The sequence below is a fragment of the Chrysemys picta genome, chromosome 10 (genome assembly GCF_011386835.1).
Source record: "Chrysemys picta bellii isolate R12L10 chromosome 10, ASM1138683v2, whole genome shotgun sequence".
Classification (NCBI taxonomy): domain Eukaryota; kingdom Metazoa; phylum Chordata; order Testudines; family Emydidae; genus Chrysemys; species Chrysemys picta.
This window is the reverse complement of record NC_088800.1, coordinates 38,496,427-38,505,348: the sequence shown is the minus strand read 5'-3', so window position 1 is coordinate 38,505,348 and position 8,922 is coordinate 38,496,427.

Genomic DNA, 8,922 nt, shown 5'->3' with positions numbered 1-8,922 from the left:
GCGAGGCCTTGTCTTTTGATGTCTTATGGCCTCTTGTGCAGTTAGCAGCGCTTAGCACTGGGCCTCATTGGGGTCATTTATACCTGTCTGCAGTAGATAATCCAAGTCCTGCAGCCAGGGCCGTAGCAACAAAGAACGTGGCCCCCTCCGAACGGTGGCCCCCTCCGAACATATGTCCGGGCGGAGCCCCTTACAATGCAGAAACTGGAATGTGGTATTTATTTTGCCACTTTTAGGGGCCCCCTTCCTTGCGGGGCCCCCTCCGGTCGGAGGGTACGGAGAGCGCTTGCTACGCCTCTGCCTGCAGCCCCTCAGCCGATGCAGCGGCAATGAGTGTGGACAGTCACTGCTGGAACTGCAAGCGTGGGCAGATGCAGCTGGTTACCCATGGGGGTAACATGCCAGGAGGGTCATGTAGGGACATTGAGGTTGCTCTAAGGTTCCTGAGATCTCAGGTCCCTGCACACCCCAGTTTAACATCAACCCTGCCGAGCCGTGTGTCTGTGTCTCTTACAGTTTCCGAAATGACGCACAATACCGAGAAGCTGTTCATAGCCCTGGGGCCACTCCTGCAGAGCACAAGCATACGGGTGAGTCTGGAACCATGGCCAACGCGGCCAAAGCTAGTGAATGTCTGCCTGCCAGTGCAGAGCCTGCCGGGACCCTGTGCATCGAAACACATGACCCATCAGTGCTCCATAGTGTAGGGCAGAAGTTGGGGGAGAGAATCCCTGCAGGGCTCCGGCTGCATTGTCATCTCTGGGCTGCCTAGCAGTATTTCACCAACCCCCCCGCTGAGAAAGGATCCCAGCCTGGACTGGGAGGGGACAAGGTCCCTCCACACTGTGTGCAAATCATTTCTGTTTCTCTCTGGCTCTGGCAGGTCAGAGAAGCCCTTGCTTATTTTATAAGGACAATGGGGGCGCATGGGCTCTTGGAGAAATCTGCCTCAAGACCCTTAATTGACTTCTTGGTGCGTCAGTGCACCCTGACCCTCGACAGCACGGTAAGAATCCGCAGAGACCTTGGTGACGGGAGTCCGTGAACAGGGCAGAACATGGGGTCAAGGGATAGGGAAGGGGGGCAGCTGCAGATGGGGATGGGCAGGCGATGGGCAGCAAATAGGACTTGGGAAGCAGATGGAACTGGGGACGGCACCCTCCGTCTACTGATGGAAGATGATGACAAATAGAAGACAGTGTTTTTTCCTCCCAGCCCATTCTCTCTGATCCCTCTCCCGGCTGCCATCCGGGCTCTGTCCCTCGCGCAGGGAGGGCAGGACCCCTGGCTTCCTCCTTCTCTCGCCTCACTGTGATCATCCACCTTAGGAGACTAAGCCATGATAGATCTGGTTTTCACCAGGCAGAGGGGTGGAGCCTAGAACTGGCTCCACACAGACCCTGGGCTGGTTATGGCACAGTCACAGCCAGGGTTGCGCCTTTTCTCTTCAAGCCCCATTTTCACCCCCTGCCATGCCCACTAGAGTTACCGTGCCACGAAGCTCTCCACCGAATCTAAATCTCCCTGGTGTCTCGCTTACTTCTCACCATCAGGAGGAAGCAGATGGGAGGCGCACTATGGAGCTCGAGGTCCGCCAGCTCTGCTCCAGCACCCTGCAGTCCCTGGCTGACTCCCCCAGAATGGCCAATGTAAGTGACCCTGCCCCTCTCCATTGGACACAGGCCTCTCTGGGTCTGAGCTTTTCAATGAGACAGGCCCCAACCAGACTAATTTATCTGAGCCTCCCCGCTCCAGAACATCATGGGGCTGGTTAAAATGGACCCCGGATCTGAGCCAGACCTGGGTCTTTGGAACAGGGAACACTCACCGGCTGAGTGCCCCTGCACGCCAGCGTTTGGTGTCACAGGGGCTCTTCCGCTCGAGTATCCCCTGTGGTCAGTCATGCTGGTTCTGCAGCTTCCATAGCTCAGTCCCTCTTCATTGGTCCTTCTGTTAACTTTTCCCTGGCTGTTACAGGCTGGGGTCTATACAGCCCAGCACATTCTTGTTTTGCAAAAGCCAACCCTAGCCCAGGAGTTCCTGCCTCTCACCCACACTACCCTGGTGCCTACAGGAGAGTCCACTGAGCTGGGAGACACTACATCCAAATCTCATCTCTGCTGACCATTGCTTAGGTTTCCACACACTGCACAGACCTGATTACTGACCCAGGCGTCAGAACGAAGGCTAAGGAGTCAAGTATTAGCCAGCCCCCTCCACACACTGAACAAATTAACAGCGAGGTTGCGCATGGTCACTTCAGGCAGAGCTGAGACTAGAAGCCACATTTCTAATAAGCCAGACCCAAGTATTGTGCACTCAGCTACACTGTCTTTCAGATTGAGCATGCCCAATATACGTGCTTTAGTTACTACAGGTGGGGATAGACCCCCGGGGATTCCTGATCTCCACTCTTCTATACTGTCTAGCAAAGAGTTGTGTAACCCTCTGGCACAGTGTGTGTTAAGTCCCCCTCTTGTCCACACAGCAGACAGCAATTGTGTCTGTGCTTCAAGTGGCGCAGGTCTGTGTGGGGATGTGAAGGTCAGAGCTCAAACCTCCCTGAGCGCCTGTCATGGTTTCACTTGATAGTATTGGGTTTCCTAGTCTCCTCTTTATTTATCAAGCTGGTGTATTGCGTTCCTGCCGTGAGAACACAGCCTTTCCCAGTGGGACTGGAGTTAGGAAATACTGTCCTGTCAATGACGATGCTACACTCAACAAAAGGCGGGGGGTCAGTCATGTGTCACTTGATTTGGTGCTGGAGGCAGACACTGATAGGTGTGAAGGGGGAGGGAGTGGGGATCGCTGCATGGTTCAGGCTGGGTAGAGAGGTCTGGCTGGCGGTGGCGAGGCCAGGGGTCCGGTCTAGTGTAGGAAAGAGAGAGCTGGTGCAGGAAGAGGATATTTCCCTACTGAGATGGCTTTTCTCTGCTCTGCAGGTTTTATGGCCTGGGCTGCTCCTTCAACTGAGCCCAGCAGCCCATGGGCCAGCCCTGCCTCTCCTCCTGCAGACCTCGGTTGGGGTGGTAAAGAGGATGCAGGAGGAAGGCAGGCTGCCCTTGGCCAGGAGGTGCGGCAAGGCGAACAGAGGTGAGTCCCAGTATTTTATCCACCCGCTCTTAGTCCTTCTGTAGCGAGAGGCATCTGCCCCCAGGTGGGGTGGGGATCAGCTCTTGGCTCTGGTTCCGGCTCACTGCAAGGACACAGCCAGCCGTCAAGGGCGCAGGCAGAGCTCAGAGACGAATGCAAAAGATCCCTCCAGAGCCTGATGGGATGCCCCCCCTTTCTGTTCACAGGGTGTCGGTCAAGCCCCAAGTCCACTCTACCCCAGGAGCTGCTGGCTCGGCTGCTGGTGAGTAACCCGCAGCCAGGAGGTTCCTTATGCTCAGTGGGAAGGAGCCGCTCCCAGAGCTGGCATGCAGTGTGTGGTGGCTCTTCTCCCCGCAGCCCCCAAAGGAGCTGGCTCGTCACATTCCTCGGGTTCATTGCACATCGACCCAGCGCCTCTCGGCATTTAACAGAACCAGCGAGCTCTCTGAGCCAGCCACCTTCCTGGCTCCCCTGATCCTGGGGCTGGACCGGGTCCCCCAGCACCAGTTAGTGCAGCCCTCGGACGGCTCCAATAGAAGCCAGCTGGAATGAGCCCTTAGGGACTGTTCGGCAGGCCCCCTCCTGCCCCCTGGCCTCCAGCATCCTCCCTTACCAAGGGGCAGCTGGGGATTCCCTTTATGGCCCAGCTGCCTCTTTCGGGCTGCTTCAAGCTCCCCTTGTGCTGCTCTAACCTAGGCCAAGGATCTGACCCAGCAGCTGCCTGACGGCCTCTGGATAATCCTGTCTCCCTTCATCTGAGCTAGAGCCAGCCTAGGAGTGAGAGGATGGAAGGAGTCAATAGCTGGTCCATGGAGTGTCCCTGATCAACTGAAATATCCATCTCAATCCTGTCCTGGTTGTCAGCTCCACCTCCCTGCTGTCTCCTTCCCCCCATCACTGAGCTCTCCCCCTGCACCTGTAGGGAGCTCCCTTCTCACACTGCCTCGCAAGGGAGGGGTACAGCCACCTCTGCCTCTTTGTCCACCAGATGCTCGGTGCGTCTTCGTTTATGACGGTGCAGGTCAGAAGGGCAGCCATGTTCCTCCTCTTCGAGCTGATGAGCATGTTCCAGGCCGGGTCAGGCCGGTTCTGGAATAACTACAAGACGGAAATGCTCCTCTATGTGGAAGGTGAGGAGGGAGTGTCTCCCCTTGCAGGAGCAAAGGGAGGGGACACCGTGATGCTGGGCTCAGAGAGGGAGAGGCCAGGGCCTCCCTCTGAATCCAGTATAATATGATGCTGTGACCTTGGAATCCGAGAGGATCACGTCAGGATCATATCCCTTGGTTCATCTAGCCCAGCCCCCCATGCCTAGACAGGAAGGATCCTTTCCAGGACCGTATCTAACCTTCATTCGACATCTCAAACCCTAGGGAAGGATCTTGGCAAGCAGAACTCCTGGGTATTTCACATCAAGGGGTTTGGGTCTAAGGAGCATTGTTGTCCATCAGCAATTTGCAAAGAGCCATGGGTCCCCTCGGGGCCCGTGAGTCGGCAGCTCCTCCCCACCCCCTGCCAAACAAGAGCCAAGTTGAAGGCTGCTCCTCAGTAGAAGGGTCTAAACACAAAGGAAACTGACCTGCCCATCTCTTCCAGATCACAAGACCTGCTTCTGCCAGAGGGAGTGGGAGCAGCAGCTGCTGCAGGTAAGGGTCAGAGAAATGGAGGGCTGGAAAGGAACTCAAGAGGTCATCTAGTCCAGCCCCCGCCCCCCCACACTGAGGCAGGATTAAGAGGCCCCTCAGCAGCACTACATTGTGGGACAGAGGAAGCGGCTGAGTCCAGCAGATGCAATTGGAGAAGCACCAGGGGCAGCTCACAAGGATTCACAAGCATTAGGAGATACGTAGGGGGTGACAGTGCACGCTCCCTCTTCCCCTCTCCTCCCAGCTGTGGTGGGTTCCTGGCTGGAGCTATTGAAAGGACCAGTTTCTTGGCCCCTCTTGGTTCTAACTGGCTCTTCTTTCCCTGGCAGTTCCTGGAAGACCTTCTCTTTTTCATCTCGGACCACACCTGGCTGGGTTGTTTCATCACTAGTATCAGGCGCCAGCTGGCCTACGGTGATAAGCGGCCCGGTGACAAGGTCAGTGACCTGGAAGGAATTGGGGTTCAGTGCCTAGTTCAGAACAGCAGTCGCTAACCAGGGGCAGCTTGGGGTCAGTGAAACAGACAACTATACCCAGTGGGCTCTGTGCATGCCCCAATGCATCCAGCATGATGGTGTCTCTTTCACAGAGCTTTCTCTACAAGTGCTGGGGCACCGTGATGATGTTTTTTCCAGCAGAGAGCATCAAGCCCCAGCTATGGCTTCTGGTGGAGATGGTCGATTTCCGAGAAGAAGAGGAAAGAGAGGTGAGGTCTTTGCTCCTCCACTGTCAAGTGATCCCTCATTCTTTGTCAATCCCCTGATGCTATATGTGTATGTTCTGCCTTGGACAAGGTCCAGTGGATTGAAAAGATCTTCCTTATACCCATGCCCATGGCAATGACTTTGAGAGCCCATCTTGGCCCCTTGGCTTGTTGCTCAGCATTCCCAACCTCCATCTTTCTGTCTCTCAGGGATTCGCCCGAGCGCTTGGGCTGTGTGCCAGGCAACAGCTAGATGAGATTTTCGCCATCCTGGAGCACTGGGAAGAGTTTGTCAGCAGGGTGCAGCTCCAGCCTTCTGCCAGTGGCTCTCTGGAGGTACGGTCCCACCTAGCATCTCTGTTCTTTCATCCAGCCTTTGCAGGTAAAGGGACCTGCCAGGGAGGACCCTGCTTCCCAGAAGCCTGTTCAGCGAAGAGCTGAATTTCCAAGCAGTGGCTCAGCCTCCGTGCAGGGAGCCCTTTCCTTACTCCTCCGTGGAGTTGCAATCACAGCACAATGGGGTGGATCCAGGGGGGAAGGTGGGTCCTGTTGTCTAAGGTCTCCAGGATATCTCCTGGGGAGCTCAGACATGCTCCATGCAGTACCATAAACAAGGCTCAGAGAGGGCCCAAAAGACACTGCCAAGCCATCAGCTCCCGCTGACACATTTCTAGCAGAAGAGACCCTTGGTCTTCCCCTGAACTGGGCTATTTCACAGACCTTCCTGGCAGACTCACCAGGGCTGGCATGTCTGACATTAACCTGCATCCCCCCTTCCCCCGCACCACCACCACCACCTTCCCAGTAACTCTCTGGGCCAGTGCAATCCACTGTAGTCCCAGTGACATCTCTGGAGCTAGGCTGAATTAAAGCAGCTGCTAGTGAATCCCCTTCGGCTGCCGGGTCACCTCAACCACCCATTCCTGGGGAGCTGGGAAGGGCCTCGGAGTCCAGGCAATTCAGCTCAGCAGAGTAGCCTTTGGTTGCTAAGCTGGCTGGGTGAAAAATCCTCCCCTGGCCCCATTTGTAAGTTAGGAGCAGCTGGAGGCCATCCCTTCTCCTCACTCTTTCCTTTGCAATTCTCAGGAGCCAGCTTCCATCGAGCAGCTGAGAAGCCTCCTGCTCCTCACCTATGGGCACGTGGTCCACTCAGGCCCCACGGATCTCATCCTAGAGACCATAGGCTTCAATATCCTGGCTCCCATGCGACAACATTATTTTCTGAGCCCACACGTAAGTCAGAGCCCTCCCTTGACCGCCCACACAGCACCTACCCGGGCTATGCACAGCAGCACAGAGCTATGTCTTTGCATAAACTCAGCTCAGAGGGCTGGCCCTTTGCCCCAGGAGGGACAGGAGACATGGGAACAGCACCATTCTCTGTGACTGCCCCATCTCAATTAGCTTCTCTGATTCCAGGCCCATGGAAGCTAATGGAAGGACTCCTATCTGGGCCTTGTTAGAGTGTAACTGAGCATCACTTGGTGCTATTGTCCCAGAGACAACTGTACCCTGTTTGGTACCTCTAGGCTTGTGCTGCACTCACGGATTAGAAGATAAAGATTTAGGGCCTTTTTCCCCACACACTGCCGTCAATGGTGTAGCTGGACACAAAAGGCGCACAGGGGGATTCAGGCCCCTAGCCCGGTTGACAGGCTCTGGTGCTGAGGGGGGATTTTTGAGATAACTCTAGGTTGTTTTCTTGCCATCGGAGGTTTGAGGCCAACGTTCAGTCCTACGCTGGTTACGATGCCCCTATGCGCGTCCCAGCGAAAAGGAGAGGGGATGCTACTTTGGTTTAACTGAATGTTCTCTTTGGAGAACGGATGCCTTGGTAGGGAGAGCCCAGCCAACTGCAGAGAGCAGCAGGTTCCTGTCCCAGATCAGCCAATTAAGACCTGATTGTCAAGGGAGCTGAGCAGTCCCAGGGCCCACTGACAGCTCTGGGAACTGCAAGTGCTCAGCACCTCTGGGAATCAGACCATTCCTTGCATTCATCTCCAGAGATATTCCCCTAGGCCAGGGGTTCTCAAACTGGGGGTCGAGACCCCTCCGGGGGTCACGAGGTCATTACATGGGGGGGTCGCGAGTTGTTAACCTCCACCCCAAACCCCACTTGCCTCCAGCACTTAGAATGGTGTTAAATATATTAGAGAGGGTGTTTAATTTATTAGGGGGGGTCACACCCAGAGGGTTGCTGTGTGAAAGGGGTCATCAGTAAAAATAGTTGGAGACCCACAGCCCTAGGGAATGCAAAGATGTTCCACTCGGCAAGCCAGGTCCTTTCCCTTAGGGCGTGAGGGCAATCCCGCCTAGGACAGCAGCTCCCTTGTAGAGACTCGCCCTGTAGCCTTGTGTCTCAGCTCTCTATTGCCTGTGGCTGTTTCCTCATTGTTCTCTCCCGCTCCTGCCTGTGAGCCCAGGACCCACTGGTGAGATCTGCTTTTCTGAGAAGCCTCGCGCTGGTGGGTGAAGCTGTCACCCAAGTGAGCAGGATTCCCTTGGTGAGCCAGGACACATACACCGTGCTGTCCCCGCTGCTGGTGAGTGAGCACGCTTGGGTCCTGGGAGGGGTCCCTAGGGCAGATGCACGTGCCACAGTCTCTAGCGTTTAAAGGCCATGTGCTGTGTTTGCGACCCGGTGCCCAGGGTTCTACATTGTGCACTGCAAACCCAGTGCTGATGCCAGATTCTTCTGGTGCGATTCCAGCCCAAGGAATTAAATGACACTATTTTCCATTAGCGGATTCATGCTGCTTACACCTGGGACCATTCCCCATCCCACTTCTCAGGGATCTGCCTGGCAGCCAGAAAGCGCCCTGGGGATTAACTCCAAGGGTTTTCACTCCGGGACATGATCCTGAGGAGTTAACAGGCGCAGCCCTCCCTTGGTTTGCAGGAAAATATTTGACCTCAGCTGTTCAGGACTCTAATGCTCCCCGTCACAAAATCGCCTCTGCCCAGATCCCCCTTCCCTGCTCCGTGGCAGATGCTGAAGTTTCCAGATGTGCCGTCAGGAATGGCGAAATATGGGCTCTGGTGAATGTCTCCTGCATTCTGGCCACATGGCCGCTCCCAGGCCATCTTCCCAGCTCCGTGCCCCAGTGCACTGCACGCTGGGGCTGAGGGTCGGTGGGGGCATCAAACTGCGTTTGGAGATTCCACATCTTGCTGAGGAACCGGGCTCCCCCAAATTCTTTTGCCTTTGACTCTCTGCTTTGTGCTGCAGGAGATGCTCAGAGGCAAGGACCGGGCCCGGCTGCAGAGCCCCGATCACCAGCATGCCCTGCTGGCCATCTCATACATAGGGTACGTCCATGGGGCCTGACTCAGCTGCGGAGCCCAGCAGCCGGGGAGGGGCAGATGGAGGGAGAGGAAGTGGGGGAGGGACGAGCTGCAATAAGAACCGGAGGATATTTCTCCCTGGTGGCTCACTAATGGGCCATACCCTCCTCGGCCTCCGGGTCTCTTTATCCAGCC